The sequence below is a fragment of the Gossypium raimondii genome, chromosome 6, assembly GCF_025698545.1.
Source record: "Gossypium raimondii isolate GPD5lz chromosome 6, ASM2569854v1, whole genome shotgun sequence".
NCBI lineage: Eukaryota > Viridiplantae > Streptophyta > Magnoliopsida > Malvales > Malvaceae > Gossypium > Gossypium raimondii.
In genome coordinates, this window is record NC_068570.1 from 39,425,041 (window position 1) to 39,448,908 (window position 23,868).

A 23,868-nucleotide genomic window follows, 5' to 3' on the forward strand; every position below is an offset into this window, starting at 1 on the left:
TAAATTAATTAACTAATGAACACAACAAAGAACAAATTAAGAAAATAAACGATTAATAACCAATAAGCGAAATAGTGCTCAGGGAAGAATTCACCTAGATTTCATCTGTCACTATCAATCTAAATTACGCAATTTCTTTACTTAGTAACTTGATCCGTAAAAATCCCTAGATTCTGCTAATATTTCTTTTAAGAGTAAGAGAAACTGACTCTAGGTTAATTAATTGATATTTCTTTCTAGTTAAAACCCCTATTATCGCATTAACTCGTGCTATGGATTCCCCATTAGATTTTACTCTAATCTGGTAGATTTACGTCGTCCTATTTCTAGGATTCTATGCAACTCCACTCACTTATGCAAGATCTACTCTTAAACAGGGTCTATTCTCCTCTGATTTAAGCACATCAAACATGGATCAATAGTCTAGAAATATTTAAAACAAGAATTAAGCACACATAATTGAGAACAAGAAACTAAGTATTTATTACGTAAAATAAAATTTAAACGATAGAATCCATCATAAGGTTCATCTCCCCTAGGTATTTAGAAAATTAGTTCATGCTTAAAAATAAAAACATCCAAGAGATAGTGTATCTAAAAGAAATCAAAAAATTCATTATAATCTCCTGAGAAATCAACTGGGAGTATTCAATCTTAATGGCAATCTACTTTAGAATCAGCTTCAATGGTATTTTTCGAGTTTTTTTCTTAAATATTCTATGACGGCTCACTCTTATCTTTTTATTTTTGTCAAATATACATCTTAGAATGGCTAAAAAAACCTAAATATTATGTTTTCCCACATTTTAGAGTGTCAATTCGCTAAATTGACACGGCATGCCGCATCCACATGTCCATGAGACCAGGCCGTGTGGAAGGAGTCAGCCGTATGGCTCTTGTACCTCACTCCAATTTTTCGGTTTTTGCTCCCAAATGCTCTCCTAGGTATAAAAACATACATTTAAAGGATTAAGAGTATAAAATTCACCATTAACATTGAATAATCTCCTAAAATCACAATAAGAATGGGATTAAAACATGTTACTTTTAACACTGATCAAATATCCCCACACTTAATCGTTTGCGTGTCTTCAAGCAAAATTCTTAACCCACATTCAAGTTAACTTCTCTCAATTTATTATTTTCACTGATACTGTCTTAGGATAATTTACTTTGAGAAGCGTTTCTATGAAAATATTCAATGACCCGTTTATTTTTGTGTATGATTTTTGAAATTTTATATTTGAACCATGGAGTCCAATATCGAAGAGGGAACGAAGTGAATCATGCAAAAACAAAGACAATGGAGCAAAAGATGAGTCGGATTCTGAGGGATTTGCAAATAAATAAAAAGAGGGGATCTTTACTTTATTTTATTTTCTTTCCAAGGATATTTCATGTTTTTAGGATTAAGTTCTGTTAGGATTTTTATTTCTCACATAATAAAATAACAGGTGGAAATCATAAATAAAAATGAACAAGTTACAAAATAAGAAGTGTAGCAATAGATATGTATATGTCTAGGATTGGATCTAGAGAGAGCTTGGTACTTAACAAGTCAAATTAACTCGCCTCCTCTTTTTCAGAATCCTAACAATGAGGACATTATTCATCTTAAGTAGGGGGACCGAAAATTTGAAATTATTTCCTCTTAGAATAAAATTTTCTTTTATTTATGGTTAGGTTATATTTTGTTCAAAAATTTGAAATTTTGTTAAGTATGCTAAACTTCAGTATGAATAAAGTTCTATTATCTCAATAATTGTTATGTTAGCTGAATTATGACATAAATGTACTCTTAATAAAGTATATAAATCATAAATAAAATTTTCAGTTCCTTAGGAAAGCTAGGTATGCACGAAAGTTTAAGTCTCTAGAATTGACTTTGTAATTACTTGAGGCGAAATCCTAGAAAGCATGAAATGTTGAAAATGATTTAAGCAAAATTTTGTTTGGACCTTTTGAGTCTTTCAAACCAACCTTAATGAAATTTTATCCTTTGAAACCCAACTTTGAGACTATATGGCCTAATTTTATTTGAACCTTTGCAATATTTAGCCATCACTTCTCTCATAATTATCTATAAATTGTCTCAAACACTAGACTCAATCTATTCAGAATATTCTTTGAAAATAAGTTTAAGGGAGTTGAAAAGAAGTATCAAATGCTAAAAAAAAATTTATAGTATATACAGTAAAATGCTTGTGAAAAGAGAGAGAGAGAGAGAGAGAGAGAGAGAGAGAGAGAGAGCATATGTACTCGAAAGAAATAAATGTACAGAAGAGCATGTAAAAGCAAAATGAGTTGGTGTATTGAAGGTAATTATTTTGAAGGTTCGATACAAGCTGAGTTTAGGTTTTTTTTGCATAAATTTATCTATCTTTTACCTACCCATAGCCCAACCACATTAAAACCTATTTAAAAGACCTATTAATTCAAGTTTTTGTGCTACCTACATTAGTGGAGAGAAATTGCTATGTTCAACACAAAAATATATAGACGAACGTTTTTTGAAGGAACTACTCAAAGGTGTTTCCAAGAAATTCTTTTCAATTTGTGCATTACTCGGGACAAGCAATGAATTTAAGTTTGGGGGTGTGGAAACACAAAAATATATAGACTTTTTCAGCACCTTTTAAGCCCTAATTCATGCAGTTTCATAGTAAATTTTGTCGAAATTCATACTTTAATTATAGAATAATTAATTTTCACTTAAATTATCAACATATTAAATTTTAATTTTTTTAATAAATTTTCACAAATTTGGTTTATTTGCGATAGTTTTACACAAAAGGTGAAAATTGGCTCGACAGACACCTTGAAAAGCTTGAATCGTCAGAGGAATTTTTGCATCAAGTGAACCAAGGGAAAGATTAAATATTTTTCCAGCCAAGATTGGTTCAAATGATGATCATTTTATATACTTTATATTTAATTTTTATCCAAGATAAATTGGGTTAAAATTTAATATAAAGCCTAGAAGAGAAAGTGGCCTAGTGTGCTAAGCATTGAAGACTGATACAATAAGAAATTTTGCAGCCCAAAACCGACCCAAGTTTCCTTAAAATCCTATTCAAACCCTTCCACTTTATTACTTCTATCAATTTTATGTCTATACTATTATTTAACTCTTTAACTGAGTTGGTGTCATGAGTCAACCAGGCACCAACTTCGTTATAAAAATTATGAAAATGTTCTTCCCTATTTAAAATAAGTCATATTATTCGAGGGTAGTTTAATTTACTTTTTTTTTTAAAAACCAATAAAAATTAACATATGTTTGCATTTGAAGCTGTGGTATTAATTAATTTAAAACCTTATGATTTAATTACTATATGTTATACTTAAACATACTTATATTCTAAATATAAGATTTTTGCACGCATAGGTATACTAATATATTTATACTATTATTTGAAGTCTGATCGAGTTAATATCACGAATCACTTAAGCACCAATTAGATTTAAAAATTACGAAAATATCCTTTAGTAATTAAATTAAGTTATATTATTCACATGCATACTTGTTTTTAAATACATTGTGTCACATATGATGAGAATACTAGAATATGTAATTAATCTCAATTTAGGGAAGCACAGTGGATGTAGGGGATGGCGAAAATTTTTTAGGGGTTGAAATTAAATTTTAAATTTTATGACAATAAAATACAATTTTATCATTTGAATAGCATATATATTTATAAATTTTAAAGGATTAAATCAAATTTTTAGGCTATTTTATCTATCTAACCCAAAAAAATAATATTTACAAAAAAGACCCTGGTTCAAAAACATTCACCCAAATGACCTGAAATAAACAGTAAATTTGGATTATGGGAACCCAATGACCAACATCCCCTTGTATTTTGAGCCCACGATTGCCTGATGATTGTGTTAGGCTTTAATTTTTTTTTTTATTTTGGGACATCAATGGCCGACATGAGGGTATTTTTTTTTAAACCGTATCATACTGGTATACTTAAATACTAGTATTTGAAAAAAAAATTGGGTTCTGGCCAATAAAGGGATGACACCAACACCTTTTTTAGGTCCCAAGAAGTTTTTTTTTTGTTTTGAGACACTAATGGCCAACACCACCTTTTTTGGGTCCCAATTTTTTTTTTTTGAGACACTGATGGCTAGCACCAACTTTATTAAATTAAAAAATATTTTTTTTGGTTTTGGGATACTGATGGTGACACCAACCTTATCAGATTTAAAAAAAATGGTTCTAGGACACTGATAGCCGACACCAACTTTATCAGATATATATAGGTGTTTTGTCTTCCATTTGAGTTTTTGTTTGCTTTTTCTTTTCTTTATTAATTGAAAATCTAGATTAAAAATATCAATTTTTTCTTTGTTGAGAAGGAAGCAAAAATTTTTGAAGATTAGTTCCTATATTTTGTTTGTATATGTTCATTTCGATAGAGAAATGATAAATACAACTGAAGAAGGTTGTGTCTTTTGAAGTCGAAAAAAATTGGAATGAGATTCAACAAGCGTGTTTCGCTGGCGGATTTCAAACGAAAGATCAATATAAAGATAGCTACTCATTGTAGGAAGCAAATCTTTAGGCTGTTTTACAAATTTTCAGTTTCAATAGATCCACTCAAGTTCTCAGAAATGAAGCCTGAAGGTGATGATGATCTAGGGACAATGATAGTAATTTATTGCCCCCCTGAGATAGATAATCCCAGCCCTGTTGAGTTGTTCGCGAAGATAGCTTAACCGGATCCCATTCAAGTTATAATTCTAGCAAGCCAGCATTCTGGAATTCATTTTGATCTTAACGTTTGCTGGGAAGATCAGTCGGGTTGTGGAGGGTCAATGCCAATTCCCGAAAATCCAAACACCAGTGGATGTTTGTATAACATCCCAAACTCGTGTACTCATTTAGAGATCCATCTAGAGATCCATCCAGAGGTGTTGGCCACCATAAAAGATGGTGATGGAGGGTCCGATAATGAAGATCAGTCCCACCGTGATCCTAGTGATAATTTCAGTGACCCCGATTTGGATGACATCCCTGAAGACATAGTTATAAAGAATAATCCAAAGTCCTTCATGACCGACGTGGATCCTGATGGGGCTCTTGCATGCGAGTTCTTGGAATATACAAACATAGTGCCGGCTCACCTACTTGATGAAGAATTCGATAGTCAAGAGTTGTTTGTAGGACAACAATTCGATAACAAGAAAGACTATTTACATGCAATAAAACAATATAGCTTGAAGTTAGGTGTGGACTATAAAGTGATGAAGTCGACCCAGTCTCTGTACGTCAGAGAATGTTGGAAAGCCTCAAGTGGGTGTAACTGGTGTGTTCGAGCCGTGTTAATGCAGTAGACTCAGATGTGGATGATAAGGAAAATAGAAGGTCCACACACATGCACGTCTACTTGTATGTCGCAAGACCATCGAAAGTTAGATGCAAAAACCTTATGCAATTGCATCATCAATTTGGTGAAAGAGTCGCCCACCATTCAAGTGTCGGTCCTTATTGCAGACATGCAAGCTCAATTCAAGTACAAAGTGTCGTACCGAAAGGCATGGTGGGTGAAGCAAATGGTGATGCGGGAGTTGTATGGTGACCGGGATGCATCATACAACGAGCTTTAAGGGTGGGTAGTCGAGATGCGGTAGTATGTGCCGGGGACGGTGACTAATTTGCAAACAGTACCATATAAAGTCCCGGACAGTGAGATACAACCGGAGAAACGAGTTTTTCACCAATTTTTTTAATGTTCGAGCTGTGTGTTAGGGCTTTTTGGAACAACGGAAATGTGCAAGTGTACACAATCGCAACAAGTAATAAAGTGACAAGTAAATGTCGAGTTATCATACCCACAGGGACTGTGAAAAGAATTATTTATGAATGCAATTAAAAACACTTTGGTGAAGAAAAATATTTTGATTTGAGGAGGTGATTAAAAACTAAGATTTTAACTAAGTAAAATAAATAAAAATAAAATAAAAGTTCCAATGCACGATTTCAAAAGATGATTTTAATCAAAATGACATAATTGTGCTAGTTTAATTACATTTCTTAACTTAGAATTATTAAACTCATGTTTATGTTGTTACGAATAAATTCACGGCAACTCGGTAATTTGCTAACTTATGAACATACTTACCTACCAAAATTCATTTATCTACGGACTATATCTCTATGTCAATTCAACCGATTAAACAAATTTTAATAAGCAAATGTGTTAATGCACATATATACCTATGAAATTAAAATAATCTCTTGTACATATCTCTATGCCAATTCAAAAATTAATTCAATCTCATAAGCACATAAAAGATTATATGAGGTAACAATGTATTTCTACCTTGAAACAGTTTAATCACAATAATCTTGCAAGTTATGCAAGGCTAATGTATCGTTAGATACTATTGCTAATTTAACCCTCAGCTACCTTAGATGATTAAACATGCACTGATTCGTGTCAATTAATTACAATTTCAATCCGTTTAAATAATTGATTCATTAGTTACCTTACAATTGTAATGCAAGAATAACTTAGTCATGGTTTTACTTAATCAAACATCTTACTGAGACCTATAACAACACAAACACAATTTTAATAAATTAAGTGGACAAAACGTAATCAACCTAACACGAATTAAATTTAAGCCATATTAATTAAATTAAACATATCAACATCACAAATATTCATAGACATGTTCATAACAACAACAATAAAATTAAAAGGATAAGGAACAAGAATCAAATCCGGTGTTTCTCCGAGGCTTGACTAGTTTGCTCCGTTCCTCCTTCTCCACTTGTTCTTATTAAACCGAGGCTTCCACAAACACTTGAATGCTACTCCAAATGGTGGTTGAAGGACTCTTTTTCAAGAAGTGAAATCGGCAAGGGAATGGGGAAGGAAATGAAGAACAATGAAGAGAGAAAAGTGAGAGAGAAGTGAAGAATTGATGGTTTTGAGATGTGTTTGAAGTGAGCAGCCAAGGGGGTATTTATAGGTTGAGAAGGCTGCTAAAAATAGCCCAAAATCAGCAGTCAAAGACTCCCCTCATGGCCAACCACACATGTGGCATGTTTGAATATTTCAAACATGCTATTTTTAGGTAGAGGCAAATCTTGAAAGGTATGAATAGTGGAGGGGTTTGAATGCAAATTAAAGGAGTCTTCAAGGGCCATTTTGCAAGCCAAATAATCAGTAAAACAAGCTGATTGGGTCAGCATGTGGGACGGTTTTGGGCTGCCCAGTGCTCGGTTGGATCAGTTTTCTCGGTTCAGCTCAACTAGCCCTTTTCCATAATTAATTAATAATAATTTATTTAACTCAAATTAAATTGGATTAAAATTAAAATTAATTATATTATGAATTAATACACATAATTTGGGCCATCTTAGTCTAAAAAATTAATTTTCCTTGATGCTTCAAAATTGCTTCTCGATTTTGCGCTTCTAGTAGTGTTTGCCAAGTCGTTTTTCGCCCTTTGTGCAAATCTGTCGAAAATAATCAAAATTAATCAAAATTTGATATAAAATTAATTAAAATTCAACATGTTCAAAATTTGAGTGCAATTTAATTATTTTATAATTATTATATATTTTTCGACAAGAATTTTATCGAAATTGCATGAACTTGAGTTAAAAAGGGAATGAAATAGTGTGTATATTTTTGTGTTTCCACCTTCTCTCACTGCAAGAGGATGGTGCAGGTGGACAGAACCTAGTTGCATGACAAATACACGCAAATACTCATGATTCCTATTGTACAAAACGACAACCAAAATGTAATTCTGATCACTCTCAGCATCGTGGAGCGTGAGTGCTTCGAGTCCTGAGAATTTTTCCTCAAAAATATGCAGAGGCCCGTTGTTAGATAAGATAACATTTTCCTTATATCGGATAGAGCATAGGGACTACTTGCTGCGATAAGGTGATCGGAGGTTCCGCAAAGGTCTGTTTATTGCATCCGGCACATCGCAGCAAACTTCCACAGAGATTATAAGAATAAAGAACTCATGAACATGGGTAAAAAATATTGTTTGTATTTTTTTCAAAAATTCCTTTTCAAATTTTATTAGTCTGTAATTTTTTAAAATACAGCTTCTAAATTGCATATGCATCTCATGAGTTAGAACCGTAGAGATTCAGACTAAGGTTTGCAAGGCTTGAATCTCAGATGTCATCTTTACCAACAGATCTCTGAACATGGTTGGGTAGCATGGAGAACTAGAAATGGACTCAAAGTTACAATAAGGGGTTTAGATATTGCCAGATGACGACCAACCTCGTAGAGGCGGTTAACTCCGTCTTGAGGCACACACGTCATATGCCAGTTTCTTCTGTTTTCTCAGCAACATTCTATAGATTGGCCACATTGATGCCTAAGATGGGGTTGAGACAAGATAAACAAACCGAGATCTACACGTTTCAACGCACATTGCGAGATATACAAATTATAATACAATATACATACATATTTAAAAAAAATCAAATGAAATTAAATTAAAATTCAAATAACATGAGAACAAAAATTAAATTCAAATGAAATTTAAAAAGAAATTGAAATTACAAAATAAAATTGACATGAGAAATAAAGTTTTAATTAAAAAAAAGTGAAATGAAATTCAAATTGAGATGAAATTCAAATGACATGAGAAAACAATGAAATTTGAAATAAATATGAAATACAACTAAAAAGTAAATTGAAATGAAAAAAAATGTGACAAGACATGGCATGACAAGCCCACGCCTGTGTCAAGCCTGCATTAGGCCTGTCAAAAAAGGCCATCCAATGGCCGACACCAGTAGGGTACAGCCTAGGTGTCAGATGGCCAAACAATGTCCTGCACTAGCAGGCTAGGCTTGCTCTGACGTGACCCGACGGGTCAGAGCCAAGATTTTTTTCTTTTTTTCCCCTTTTTACCTCTGCTCAACCACTATGGTCCCCTACTATAAATGGCATGCTTCAAACCAAAACTCGATCATCATCGCTGATAACTACCGTTCACCATCGATCACTGCCGTTCACCGTCAATCACTGCCAATCACCTCCAATCAACGCCGATTACCGTCGATCACCACTAATCATTGCCGATTACTCAATAGATCCTAAACCTAATTTTCTTTTAAATGACGACAACCACATTGCTAAAAATGTGAATAAGGTAAATGAGAAAAAAATGACCCATTTAATTTGCATTCCTATGATCAATTGTTTTTTAAATAAGAAATATAACATTTTATATTTACTATAAACTCAAGATTGTGAGACATCGATTGCATGATCTCGGATATTTTCCCAATCGAAGGGTTTTGCTGTATTTGAAAGTAGCGAGTTTTGGGATAGCTGTATACATTCAAATACTTGAGCTACGGGCCGATTTAATATCGACCTTAGTTGAAAGATGACGCTCGAAGACACACACGTTCCACCTTCTGTGTAGGGAGATCACTATTACACTGCAAGACATAGCAGTCCAACTGGGGTTGTCTACTAACGGCAAAGCAATGATAAGGCCTAGAAAAGTGCTCTTTCTGTAGGGCACTTGCAAGAAGTTACTTGGAAGAGTGTCCCCCAACGGTGAGGTATGAAGATGAACTAGTATTAAATTTACCTGGTTAAGAGCAAACTTCTAAAATCTATCGAGCAGTCCAACCCAGATGGACATTATCTACGCTGCAAAAGCGTTTATTTTGCAACTTATATGTGGAGTACTGTTGTCGAACGTGAATCAAAATAAAGTCCACATCATGTACCTCCCCTTACTAAAGGACCTCGAGCAAGCCGAAAGATTTAGTTAGGGCTTTGTAGTATTGACATGATTATATCACGAGCTTTGTCGAGCAACAAAGCCGTCTACCAAGACCATGGGCAACTGCTGCCTTCTACTGCAGTCTTGGGCATTATACCGAATGTCATTTTTGGCATTAGTGAGCCACCAACCGTGTATGTGGCCACTCGTGAATAGGTAAATTGATAGTTCAAATTTATTTTCTATTTTTTAATTTTATAATATAATATACTCATTTTTGCATGGAAAAAAATCAAAAAAATTATTCTTTTTTTAGATGGGCGATTGTACCGGGAATCGGGCGATCGTTCACCGTATCGAGACTCATTCCGGGGATGGCGTCAAATACGCTTCCGAATTTTTTTTTAAATACAATAATTCCACAAAAAAATAAATTAACTAATAACGTGTTGTCTATATTATGTAGTTTCTATGAATACCATATGTCGAGGAAGGGATCGCGGTGCTCATACCATCATGGGTTCCCGAGCAGCAACATCTATTCGTGTCAAATGTTCCGTTGATTCATTTCCATATAGTGGAGTGGCACGATGGGGGTCGGGTATTGAGACAGTTCGGTTGCACACAACCTATCCCGAACCCTCCCGTCGACATCAAAAAAGTCCACAAAATGGAGAAAAAGGGTATATTTGGCGACGACCCCAAGCCTCAACATTTGACACACTCCGAATTGTCCTCATACCACCAGGAGCTCGATCGGCAAGCATGTACACCTACTATTGAGGATATTTTTCCATCGGCACCTCCGGTCACGCAATACCCCTTAACTCCAGATTATGGTGTATACGATTATACTACTTTCCTAAGTACACCAGACGGGACACCGGAGGTTGAACCTAGCAAGTATGAAACACCTCAACAAGGTGCACATCATCGTTGACAGAGGCAGTTAGACCGTTACACTCCAGCGCCGGGGACATCGCCGGGATCACAACAATTTTGATTTTTATCTGTAAATATTTACTTTATTTTGTAATTATTCTATTTTCAATATAAATTTAATTTTTCTAAAATAATTATTTGTTTGGATAAATGACTTCAAAATATTTAATAAAACAAATAAATAATTTGAAAAATTAATAATACATAACAAATTAAATTTACGAGATACAAGAAAATACAAACATTCTAGAATATTAATACATGAAAATATAAAATTCAAACAACAAATAATACGAGCTAAATTAAATTTACAGACCCAAAAAATACGACCATTCTAAAAAATTAATACGAAAATATAAAATTCAAACAACAAATAATACGGACTAAATTAAATTTACAGATACAAAAAATACAAACATTCTAAAAATTAATACAATAAAATATAAAATTCGAACAACAAATAATACAGACTAAATTTGATTTACAGATACAAAAATAATACAAAAATTTTGAATAGTAGTTTCTTCACAATTAGTCGTATTCTGTTTGAATCAGGTCTACGTTGCATCAATACCCCACCTATAAGTTGCAGAATAAATATTCTTGCAGCGTAGATAATGTCCATCTACGTTGGACATCTTGGTTAACCATCTATGACACAGAAAGTCATCCAACCCTTAATGGCATAACCTTTACGGTTGACATGACAATATATAATTCAACTCCATTAAAACATGACAATATATAATTCAACCTCGAAATTCGGTTATGCACTACAAAACACTCCTATCTGCAATCCATTACAAAAAAACTCATTTGATGATACACTACAAAACACTATCATTTTGATGGCTCTCTCAACAAATTTTTTCTCATCCAATGACAATATCTAAACCCAAACCAACCCCTATATATAGAGTAAAAAGGGTTCCGACCATCTAATTCCAAAAATTAAGAGAAATATTTTTTAATAGTTGGTGCTGACCATCAGTGGCCCAAAAAAGAATTCGAGACCCGAAAAAGGTGGTGTCGGCCATCACTGTCTTAAAACAAAAAAAAATTGGGACCCAAAAAAGATGGTGTCGGCCATCAATGTCCCAAAACAAAAAAATTCTCGAAACCCGAAAAGTGTGTTGGTGCCTACCATCTTTTGGCCAGAACCCAAATTTTGTTTTTCAAATACTGGTATTTGAGTATACCAGTACAATACGATTTAAAAAAAAATCCTGATATAGGCCATTGATGTCCCAAAATCAAAAAATTATTTTTTTAAAAGTCTGACATAATCATTAGGCAATCATAGGGTCAAAATATAAGGGGTTGCCGGCCATTGAGTTCCCATAACTCAAATTTACTGTTCATTTCAGGTCATTTGGGTAAATATTTTTGAACTAAGGTTATTTTTATAAATATTAATTTTTTGGGATTAAATGAGTAAAATAGTCAAATTTTTATCATTTTAAAGAATTCAGGATTTTTATCAAAATATTATAAAAAAATAAAAAAATACCAAAATATTATAAACTTTTTTTTATTTACCAAAATAATACAAAAAAATAAAACAGAAAAAAAAAGCTGGGACGACGTGACAGCACACTGGTGGAGGGGCTGCCATAGGCGGCACCAGTTGTGCCAGTGGCAGAGGCGGCACCGATGGTGCCCCTGCCATAGGCGGCACTGCCCCTATAATAGGGATCATTCGGCTGGTGGGTGGGGGGAAGAGAAGGAGAGGGAAAGGAGAAGAAAGAAAGAAAGAAAAATAAAGAAAAGGAAAGGAGATGAGAGGAAAGAAAGAAAAAGAAGGAAAGAAAAGGAAAGAAGAAGAAAAAAGAAAGAAAAGAAGGAAAGAAAATGAAATGAGAAGAAAAAAAGAAAGAAAGAAGAAGAAGAGGAAGGAAGGAAAAGAAAGAAAAAAAGGTGATTTCTTTTGTATTAATTTAATTTTTTGTAATATTTGTGTAAAAAATTATGTTACGTACATTGTATGTGTTTTATTATTTTATTTAGCACATATATTTTATGAAATTTATTTAGCATGAAAAATCCATGTTATGTACATTCTATGTTGATTAGAATTTTTTTATGAAATTTATTTAGCGTGTTGTAATTAGTTTTTAAGGAAAATAGCATTAAAAATAAAATGATAAAAATATGTTTAAGAAAACATAAAATACGAAAAGAAAAAAACGAAATTGTATATTCACCAAAGTAATAAAATCCGAAAAAATGGTATATTTAAAAACACACTAAATTAATAAATTTCAAATATAATGTACTGAAATAATTTAAAATAATAAAATTAGAAAATATGATATTTTTAAAGTAATAAAATGCGGAGAAAAAATACGAACAAAGGGTCAAGTAAGAGTTTTTACTAAATTTTTAAAATTCAGATATAATTAATACAAATATTTCAAACAAAATGTACTGAAATAATATAAAATAATAAAATATGAAAATAATATATTTTTATTGAAAGTAATAAAATTCGGAAAATAATACGAGTAAAGGGTAGGAATAAGGGGGTTTTTAAAATTTATTTAAAAAACACACTAAATTAATAAATTTCAAACATAATGTACTGAAATAATGTAAAATAATAAAATTAGAAAATATGATATTTTTATTGAAAGTAATAAAATTCGAGAAAATAGTACAAATAAATGGCCAAAATAAGGGTTTTTTACTAAAATTTTTTTGAACTTGCAGGCATCGAAATGGCTTCATTGATTAATCCCGGTACACACATATCTGATGCGGCTAATAATGCGGTATGATTTATTATTTGTTAATCATGGGTTCTATTTAAAAATGATATACGTAATGTATAGAAATTAATCATGTTATCCTAATATTTTTTTTCTGTAATTTAACACTATTAGGACTCGTATCGAGTAATAAGGGGTCGGATAAATGGTTTAAAGAAAGCTTCAGATTCACGATTGATGCCGTACTTGGAGCAAGCCGGATTTGGGTCAGGAGCATTGATCCGGGCGTTCAACTTGCGGTATGATTTATTGTCTGCGCTAGTGGAGCAGTAGCGCCCGGAGACCCGCACTTTTCATTTTTCGTTTGGGGAGTGCACGGTCACCTTAGAGGATGTTGCGATGCAGCTTGGGCTCCCAATCCACGGGAGTCCCGTAACGGGAGTATCTTCATTTTACTGATCCGGCTGCACTTTGTTATCAGCTTCTAAGAGACTCGCTAGAGGACGAAGAGTCAAATTTTACGAGCTTGAAATTTACATGGCTGAAAGCCAAATTTGGACAGTTATCAGCGAATGCCACTGAAGGCGAGTTGATGTGCGCTGCTCGAGCGTACATCATGCATATCCTAGGGGGAGTGCTGATGCCCAATGCAAACAACAACAAGATGCATATGATGTACTTGCCCCTATTAGTTGATTTGTCCAATGTCCGCTCATATAGTTGGGGCTCCGTCGTTCTAGTAATGTTATATCGGGAGCTTTGTCGGACGACAAAGCCTTCTGTTGTAGACATGGGCGAATGCCTGACATTGCTGCAGTCCTGGGCGCTCTATCGGATGCCATTTTTGGCATCGGTTACTCACCAACCGTATGTTTATCCACTAGTGAACAGGTGATAAAATATAACTTGTCATTATTTGTAGTCATAGTATATTGACTGATGTTACCAACCCTCAACCCTATATTTGTTTTTGTAGGTGGAGTCTTTATCCGGGTATCGGGAGGTCGCACGCTGTCCCGATATACCGACTTATGATCGAACAGCATGCCGGGGAAGGGGTAAGCTATTCTAAAATTCGTGACATCTTACTTTTTAAATCTTAGTCACACATTATTGCTAATTATAACCATGTTATTAATCATGCACTTTATATGGATGTCATACCGTAGGCCGAAAATTACAGATGTGGTACCCTCGTCTACATACGTTCATTCTGACATATGGTGCACTAACGCACCAATTATAAATTTCAATGTAGTCGAGTGGTATCACGGGGATCGGGTGCTACGACAGTTTGGTTACATCCAATATATCCCGAATCCGCCATGCGAGGTGGGGTGGTTCACGGAATGAATAAGAGAGGAAAACCGTAGTTGGATTGGGGGTTTAAGCACCGAAAATTTGTTGCGCTATGGAACGATCGGATGCGTCGAAGGCCTCAGATGGTTATGGGTTCCGATTTGCAACCATTATTGGAGTACATACAATGGTACTATAGTTGCGGAAAGCCATATATACTTGGAGGCCAGTCGACAGTAGTCCCCCCGCACATGCAGCGACCTGGGGGACCGTACCCAGTGGGCCCGATAGAGGCGGAGTCTGTGGCATATCATGATCCGGAACAAGATCCCGAGCTGGAGCCCCAGCCAGATCCCGAACAATCATATTCACATGTGGATTCACATAGCTATCATCTAGATTTGGGAGGCAGTAACTATAGTCCGAGCTTCTCAGGGGGCGAATACGCATACGAGTTTGAACTCTTTGGATCCTACTCGCCGCAGTACGGCACGCCCGGCCCGTATTCGCAGCATCATGGGATTCCCTCCGCAGCATCAAGTTCGTCGATGCCGAACGAGCCACCTGCGGCAAATGATTTTTTCTCTATGTTTACTACACCCCCACCTGCGCCAAATGATGATGTTGGTCATCGCGAACACCCAGAACGTGACCGTCGACCTCCAAATAGGTATACCCCTAGGACCACACCATCAAACCATCAATTTTAGGGGTTTATTGCACTTTTTTGTACATTAAAAAGTTTTTACTTTTTGTATAAATTTAATTATTCTAATTTTAGGTATGCTTACTACGAAACTTTTTTGTATAGATTTAATTATTCTAATTTTGCATTATATTAAAGCTAAATTTAAGGTTAAATGGCTCCATTTTCGATATAATTTTAATAATTTCAAATGCCATATACTATTTTATAACTTAATTTGGATACAATTTAAGCATAAGCATAAGCTGAATAATTTTAATTATTTCAAATGAATTATACTTTTTATAACATTACACATAACAATTTGACAACATTAGGTCAATTCTGACCCGATCCGGATGACTGTCCAACATGAAAGTTTCGTTGAGGGCATTTATTCCGACTATGCCCATTTAACCTGCATAATCCACAACACTTACCGTTGGATTTCTCCCTAATGTCCATTTCATTACGGATTCTGCTTGATTGCTGACGACCTCTTGGATTCCTGCATAGCCTTCTGTCTGGGAGAACCTCGAAAGTCGTTGGAGATACCTCCCACGTAGATAGGTGTTAATTCCTGCATAATCAAGTTTTTTATGTTCTTCTGTAATACGTGTTGATGTGCATGTATGAAGACCAACAAATTTTCGTATCTCCCACATTTGCGAACTTTTAATGAATACAGCTCGTACCCGCCAATTGCAGCCTTTCGCTGCCTTCTAACACTCCCCAATATATATTGTCGTAGTAGACACTGTGACTTTATAATTCACTGATACGTTCATGCTATACTGTTTAATAGCAAATACGCACTCTTCTTTACTTTCGAATATCTGGCCTATGAATAACTCCTCATAATCAGAATTTACGGCTAGCCGGTGAGGATGAACTATTTCAGGGTACTCCGGAAACTCAGCTACATACGCTGCGTCGGGGTCTATGAGCGACATTTGTGGCCCAATATTATTGTGCATCAAAATATGTCGCATCCGGTCCCCGACCGAAGAAGTGTTAATGTTTCCATCATTATTGACATCTTTATCGTCAATATCATCAGGTACATCGTCCACATCGGGATCACCGTCACTATCGGCCTCTTCATCCCAATGATCGCTACCACATTCTTCTTCACCACCAACCACATCAATATCGGGTGTAATATTCAGATCGATACCGATCCCACCCATAGTTGATTCACTATCAACGTATGATATTGGAGCCACCATCCATGGTTCTTGAGCTCCGTGTTCTTCACCAGATGCATTGACATCTTCATTTTGCTGCATACCAACTAATTCAGCAAATAAGTGAATCGGTGCATTTTTGTCTCTCTCATTCCCACAGTAAAGAGCGACCATTGTCTCCACGTCTTTGTCGTCTACAAGTTCCATTTCACTGAATTTGACCAGATTTGTCGAAACTGGAAACTTGTAGAAAATTTTTTATATCCTTCCCCCACAACATCTAAGAATTTTTGCATTAATCCTTGCCTTCATTTCATCCAACGAGACATTTCTGTTAAATCTCATTGCTATTTGTTGCCGACATTCAAATATTCATCCAACACTTGTTGTCAAGATGACTCCATCGAAATAAACGCATACAAAAAACTTATCATCCATCTTCAATATTCAATCTGTCAAAAAATAAACAAAATCTCAAAAAAAATCTAAGTAACATTTAAACCCTAAAACCTAATAATAATAATACTAACTAAAACTATCAATTTGAGTTTTTATTAATCTTAATAACTAACAATAATAACTAAACTAACAACAAAAAATAATAAAAATTATACAAAAAAATATAACAAGATAATCAATTATTTTTAAAAAAATATCTTTTTTTTCTCTTCTCTTTCTCTCTTTTTCTCTCTTTTTTCCGGTAGCACCTCCTCTTTCTCTTCTTCTTCTTCTTCTTCTTCTTATTTTTCTCCTTCAGCTGGACGGATCTCGGGTTTATAACACGAGTGGTGCCGCCTCTAGGAAAGGCACCTTTGGTGCCGCCTGTGGCATCGGATTTTTCACTGTTCTGTTTTTTTTTTGTATTATTTTGGTAAATAAAAAAAGTTTATAATATTTTGGTATTTTTTAATTTTTTATAATATTTTAGTAAAAATCCCAAACAATTCAAAATGTAATTTTTATTTTGGGATTAATTTTTTATTAATTTTTTGGGATTAAATGAGTAAAAAATTTTGTATTTAAGGTGGCTGCGCGTGAGTGGATGTCCATATTCTAACTTGAATATAGTCAGACAATATGAAAATTGGTGGAGCACGCACAAATAATTTTCTTTTGGACAATAATTATGATAAACAAAAGTCAAACAAAACAAAACAAATTATTAAAAATTGCACATTTCATTTAATCCATTGAATCTAGATAAGGTTTTGACATCTCAGATAAAGTTTAAAATAAAATAAATAATTATTTTAATTTTAATTTCAATTTCAATTTCAATTGTTTAAAAAAAAAAGGAAAAGGTAATTACAGTGGGAAGAATCCGAAGAACCCTCGCCCCCAATTTTGAAATTTAGATTAAAGATAAATTCTGAATTATGAACAAAGTTATTGCAGCAAAGTCAAGAACTTTTCCAGATCCAGAAAGTAAGTTTTCTTTGCATCCTTCATGAATGCTCTCAAGGTAATGATAGGACTAGACAAATTGTTTTGTTCTTATAATAACGATCGCTCTGCTGCTGGAAATCTCTCGTTTCCACCACAACCAGAGCAATGGACTGACTTCCGTTTTTCGAATTTGGTGTAGGGTTCTTTGAAAATTGAAATTCTTTTAGCGGTAATAACTAAATTAACTATAAACATTAATTTCTGCTGATATGATACACATCAACAGCCATAGATCAATTTGGTCATTTTAATCAAAATGCAAATCGATATACAGTGCAGTAGAGGAGCTGGGTACTTTTATCCTTTTTCAGCTTTACTAATGAAGTACATAACATGAATGATAAACGTGCATGCAAAACAGTGCTTCTTATGCCAGTTGCTCGGGGTACAGTTTTCAAATTGTCACATCCGTCGCATCTTACTAGTTTTGTTTTCTTTCTACTGTCGTTTTTCAAGTTATTTTCCATTTTTCTAAACTGAAAAATCTAATGTTACAAATTTTCTTTTACTATTTTGTTCATCAGAAAACACTGTGCACAGCGATGTCCTTTTACTCTTTTCAATTGTTTTACAGCTATTTTTCAATCTTCTTTTCTGAAAATTTTAAGTGATTTGACAAGTCAGAGAAAAAGTTATATGGTAAAGATTTAGTGTACGACATTATCAACACCAAATCTTTTAAATTATTTTATGGAATAATATTACTTAGTCGTTTAACTTTATAAAAAATTAATTTAGCCTTTATTTAATTTTTAAAATTTTAAATTTATCCTATTTGTAAAATTATCTCAAAATGGATATAAAAATTAATATTTGTTAATTTTATTGATATGGCATGTGGATACCACATAATCAATTAATTAGTTTTTAAATTCTAAAATTAAAAATATTTAAAAATTTAAAAGTATAAAATTATATAAATAATATATATTTTAATATTTACAAAATAATTAATTTGTTGATGTAACATTTACGTAATAATCCACATATATATCACGTCAACAAAGTTAACAAAAGATAATTTCTCCATCCATTTTGAATGATTTAACAAACTATAAAAATTCAAGAGCTAAAAAATTAAAAATTTGAATAGAGAGCTAAAATTACTTTTTTCTTAAAAAATTAGAAAGCTTTCAAAATGCATAAAAAATCTTCAAATTTTTTAAAAAGCAACTAAGTCCTTATTTTATTAAAATTAGAAAAAATATAAAATATAAAAATATTAAATTTTAGAAAATATTAAATTTTAATAAAAATATAAAAAAATTAAAATTTATTATAAACTTGAATTTTTTATAAAAATCGTAAAAAAATAAAAAAATTGAAATTTTTTTATAAAAATCATAAAAAAAATTTAATGAACCCTAATTTTTTTCAATTAAAGTCATCACGTGTCATAACTAGAGGTGCTCATGGGCCGGGTGGCCCGGCCCGGCCCGACGGCCCGCCCGAAATATGAGAGGGTTTGGGTAAAAATATAGGCCCGAAATATGGGCTCGGGCAAAAAATGAGGCCCGTTTAGAAAACGGGCCGAGCCTCGGGCACAACTTTTTTGGCCCAGGCCCGGCCCGGCCCGATATAATAAATATATTTATTTTTTAATTTTAAAATATTTTTAAAATACTTTTTTTAATTTTAAAATATTTTTAAAATACTTTTTTTTTATTTTTTTAATTTTAAAATATTTTTAAAATACTTTTTTTAATTTTTAAAATAAATTTTGGTATTTATTAAAAAAATGGGCAGGGCCGGGCTCGGGCTTATGATTTTTTTCCCGGGCCGGGCCTGGGCAAAATTTCAGGCCCATATTTTAGGTCGGGCCCGGGCTTAGGACCCGGGCCAAAATTTTTTTATGGGCCCGGCCCGAACCCGACCTGGCCCGGCCAATGAGCACCTCTAGTCATAACACAGCGTGACATGTGGTAAAAATGATAAAAAAACAAAAACAGAATTTCTAAATTGCATACAAATTTAAAAAAAAAAAACCGAATATTTATAACTTCAATTAGCAACAAAAATTTAATTAGTAGCATTTAATAGTAAAGGAATCTCATAATCCATTTTCGAATTGTTAGAAGTCTATTGCAGTTTTCTCGTCATTGTTTTCAGTGATTTTAATTAATAGATTTAATATTTGATAGGTTTTTTGGAATTATTTAACTTTATAAATAGATTTAAAATCAAAGTAATTAATATCATATTAGTGAACATATAATTTTTCTATTAATACTTATATATATCAATAGAGAAAGGATTGAATGAAACTATAATTCTATGTTATCCTTATCCCTTTTCAATAGGAAAATGACAAATCATATTTTTTCCTCTTAATTTTTAACATTTTTAGTTAGATTTGAATTTTTTTAGGGGAATAAGCTGAAAATTAGGGAGAAAAATATAATTTGTCATTCTCCTATCACAAAAGGACAGGGATGACATGGAATCATAGTTTCATACAATCCCTTCTCTATATCAATGATAATTTATTGTTTCGAATTTATCGTTATTTATGGAAATATTTAATATATACAAAAAAAATTTAACAAAAATATTCTCATGAATAAACTTAATAGATACAACCCATCCTTCACCATGTCCACAATAAACAAGAAAGAAAGAGAGACTATTGTAAGTTTCAAACAAATAGAATTAAGAAAAAGCCGTTTAAGACTAAATCATAAAAATTCATAACACCATAACAACCCGTTTGGTTGGATGGAATTGCCATTCCAATACGCCTCTATTCCGCGCTCTACAGTAAAGCAGGCGTTTGGTTCACCGTTTAGGTGATTCCACGGAATTGCTATTACAGTCTCATTCCCTCATCTCACCGTTTAGGTATTCGTGTAAACAAGACGAAAATTGCCTGCCTCTCTTCTTCCCAAAATTCACTCCAGATTTCTTCCTCCCCAAATCAAGCATCCATTCACCCCTCATCTGCATCTCCTGGTACGTTTTCTTTTTCTTTTTTTTTCTTGATTCCTTTTAGTTCTTTCACCTCTTTCAACTTTTCTTTTCCCCTTTTCGGTTGAGACTTTTTCTTAACTTTTCTTTTCCCCTTTCAGTCACGTTTTCTTATTCTTGTTTACACGAATTGAACTTATGATGTTTCTATTGGATGCAGTGAAATCCAGAAGTACCAGCAAAGTACTGAACTCCTCATCAAGAAACTGCCTTTCAAAAGGCTCGTTCGTGAAATTGCCCAAGACTTTTTAAGGTAATACCATTAAATTATTGCTTCTTCTTCATTTTTGTTTAATTATTGTAAAGAAATTAAAACTTAAGCTCAAAGTATGGTTACGGTTATGGTTATATAAGTTAAATGATAAATTTAATATTATATTGATGTTGATGTTTGAGAAGTCTTATTGGAATCTTCAGATTGAGTTCTTCTGCTGTAAATTGATGGAAGAAATCATACTTTCTTTGATTGTTTGTTTTGTTGCTGTTGACAATTTTTGAAATCATACTTCTTTTTTCTTTCGTCTCCCAAACTTTGTGCTTTCTTTGTTATCAAGTACTTCTTTTTTTGTATTTGGTACAACACATCTTTAACGAGTAATCTTAAAAATTCTTGTTTTTGAGGTTAGGTTTCTTTCAATTATAAAGATATATTTGATCATGGTATTTTAATTACTGTCTAATATATTTGATCATGGTATTTTGATTACTGTCTAAAGTTTGTGATTTCAATCAAAATTACTCGAATTTTTCGTTTCTTTTTGCTCACATGTTGGCCAAATCACATGCTTTGTATGGTATACTATGTACCGCAAGATCTTACACTATAGTGTTCTTTTTCTTTTGGTTATAATTACAGTATTTACAGTTCTTATTTTCTGCAAATACAGGAAAAATGTTGTTGCTTGATTGTTTATTCAGTTTTTCTCTATTTATGCTAATTTTGTTATATAAGGAGTTGTTTTCTATTTTCTGGTATTATCTGATTGACTCTGTCATTGATTTTAGTATTTGGTTGGTTGTCTTATTTTATAATGTTTGATTTTGGAATTTTAATAAACTTTTGTTACCACTCGATGAGGAGGATAATAAAAATATATATGTTTGAAAATGTATCATTGTTTTGCATTGAATTCAAGATGATCTCTTTTTGTGCAAAGGTGAAAAGAATATCTTTGATGATGATCTGATGAGACCAGACTAGGCTGAGTCATTGTTGAACAAATGCGTTAATTGAGCATGGTGATTATAACTATTTGAGAGCTGATATTGTATGTAATTAATGTGATGATTGTGAACCTTAAACAGTTAGCAGATGATTATGACTTGTGCTGATGGATGCTCTATGATTGATCGAAGAATGGTAAGCTATCTGTCCATTCTTAATGTTTCTTTTTTTTTGTGCATGTATATGTGCGTTCCTGTTCATATGTGTAATGTTCCTTACCAATCTTATGGGTGAGACGTGCAGTGCATGTGAGGAAATAAAGGTAGCAAAAGATTATGAAAATTGAAATTTTGATATAATACATATTATTCTTGGAAAAAAATAATGTAGCAGATGGTTCTTTTATTATTATAGCTGAGTGGTGGAGAGAGAGTGGAGTAGCATAACCAATAGATATCTGGTTCCTTGGTTTTTATTTAATAGCATGCTGCTTCTGTCAACATGTTGATGCGGTTTACTGCAATGATCCAACTGCAGTTAATTATTTGTTTGTTTAGGCCAATCTACTCTTGGTTTTGTACCATTATCATATTGATATATGTGATGGAGAAAACGTCATTGCTTACCAATGATATATTTTCTCAAATGCTGTTTTGGCCTTGAGTGACAGTATGGTAATAATATTATCCTGTCTAAATAAAACAGTTACTTAAGATTTGCATTTCAACTTGAGGTATTATTCAAGTAAGGTAAATGAAAGGGCCATACTTTGTTAACATTTCGTTTTTGACTCATATACCATGGTAGTCTCAAGTTCAACTCTGTTATAATTAATAATAACAAGAAGCATGTACAAATATGAATTCTCTCCTTTAAATGGATTCTGAATTCTTCAAACTCATGTACAAATATGAATTATTTCCTTTAAATGGATTCTAAATAACCACTCAATGAATTCTCTACAGTGTTGATTTTGAAAATATGCATGTTATGATTTTCAGGGACAAAGTTCTTTGTAGTTTGTGAACCTGGGACACAGCACATGGAGGCTCTCTTGAAAGTTGTTTATGAGCTCTATACAGATTATGTTTTGAAGAACCCCTTCTATGAGATGGAGATACCCATACGATTCGAACTCTTTGACATCAACCTGACACAGGCAGTACAGAAGGATCGTGTTGCGCTTTTAGGTCGATAAGCTGTCCTAGAACCTTTTTCTTTCCAAAATGTCACCATCTCTTATCTTCATCTGAACACTTTTGATGGAAGATTGCTATCAAGTTTGTATAAAACTGTGTATTGGGATATCATCAAGCTCCTTTGTTTAGCTCATAAGTGCTGAATTATTTATAACATATGATGATTTCTGGAGTTGCTTCTCCCAATTAACATTTATAAAATTAATGAAAAAATCCTTTGAATTATTTGTTTGCTATTGTTTTTCAATCTTTATCTAGGAAGAAGTTATAGCAGGGGAGATCTTATGAATGAAACATTCATAGTGAATCATTTGCATTCATTCAAAAATTAAATTATATATATTATGATTTTAGTATTATATATTATGATTTTAGTAAATTCATATAAAAATATTTAATATTAAGAATTTTATTAAATTATATATTTTATTAAATTATATTTAATAATAATTATTTTAAATTATATTTTATATTATTATATATTATGATTTTAGTAAATTCATATAAGAATATTTAATATTAAGAATTTTAT

The 23,868-nt window shown here is 32.9% G+C and overlaps 1 long non-coding RNA gene across 1 annotated transcript; it reads left to right on the forward strand.

Annotated features, from left to right (window-relative positions):
- The first annotated feature begins 20,678 nt into the window (after positions 1–20,678).
- On the forward strand, positions 20,679–23,561 carry LOC105774404 (uncharacterized). The gene is made up of 4 exons (XR_001127345.2): positions 20,679–20,957; positions 21,133–21,225; positions 22,278–22,332; positions 23,139–23,561. It is a non-coding gene; the product is annotated as an uncharacterized LOC105774404 (long non-coding RNA).
- The last annotated feature ends 307 nt before the right edge of the window (positions 23,562–23,868 follow it).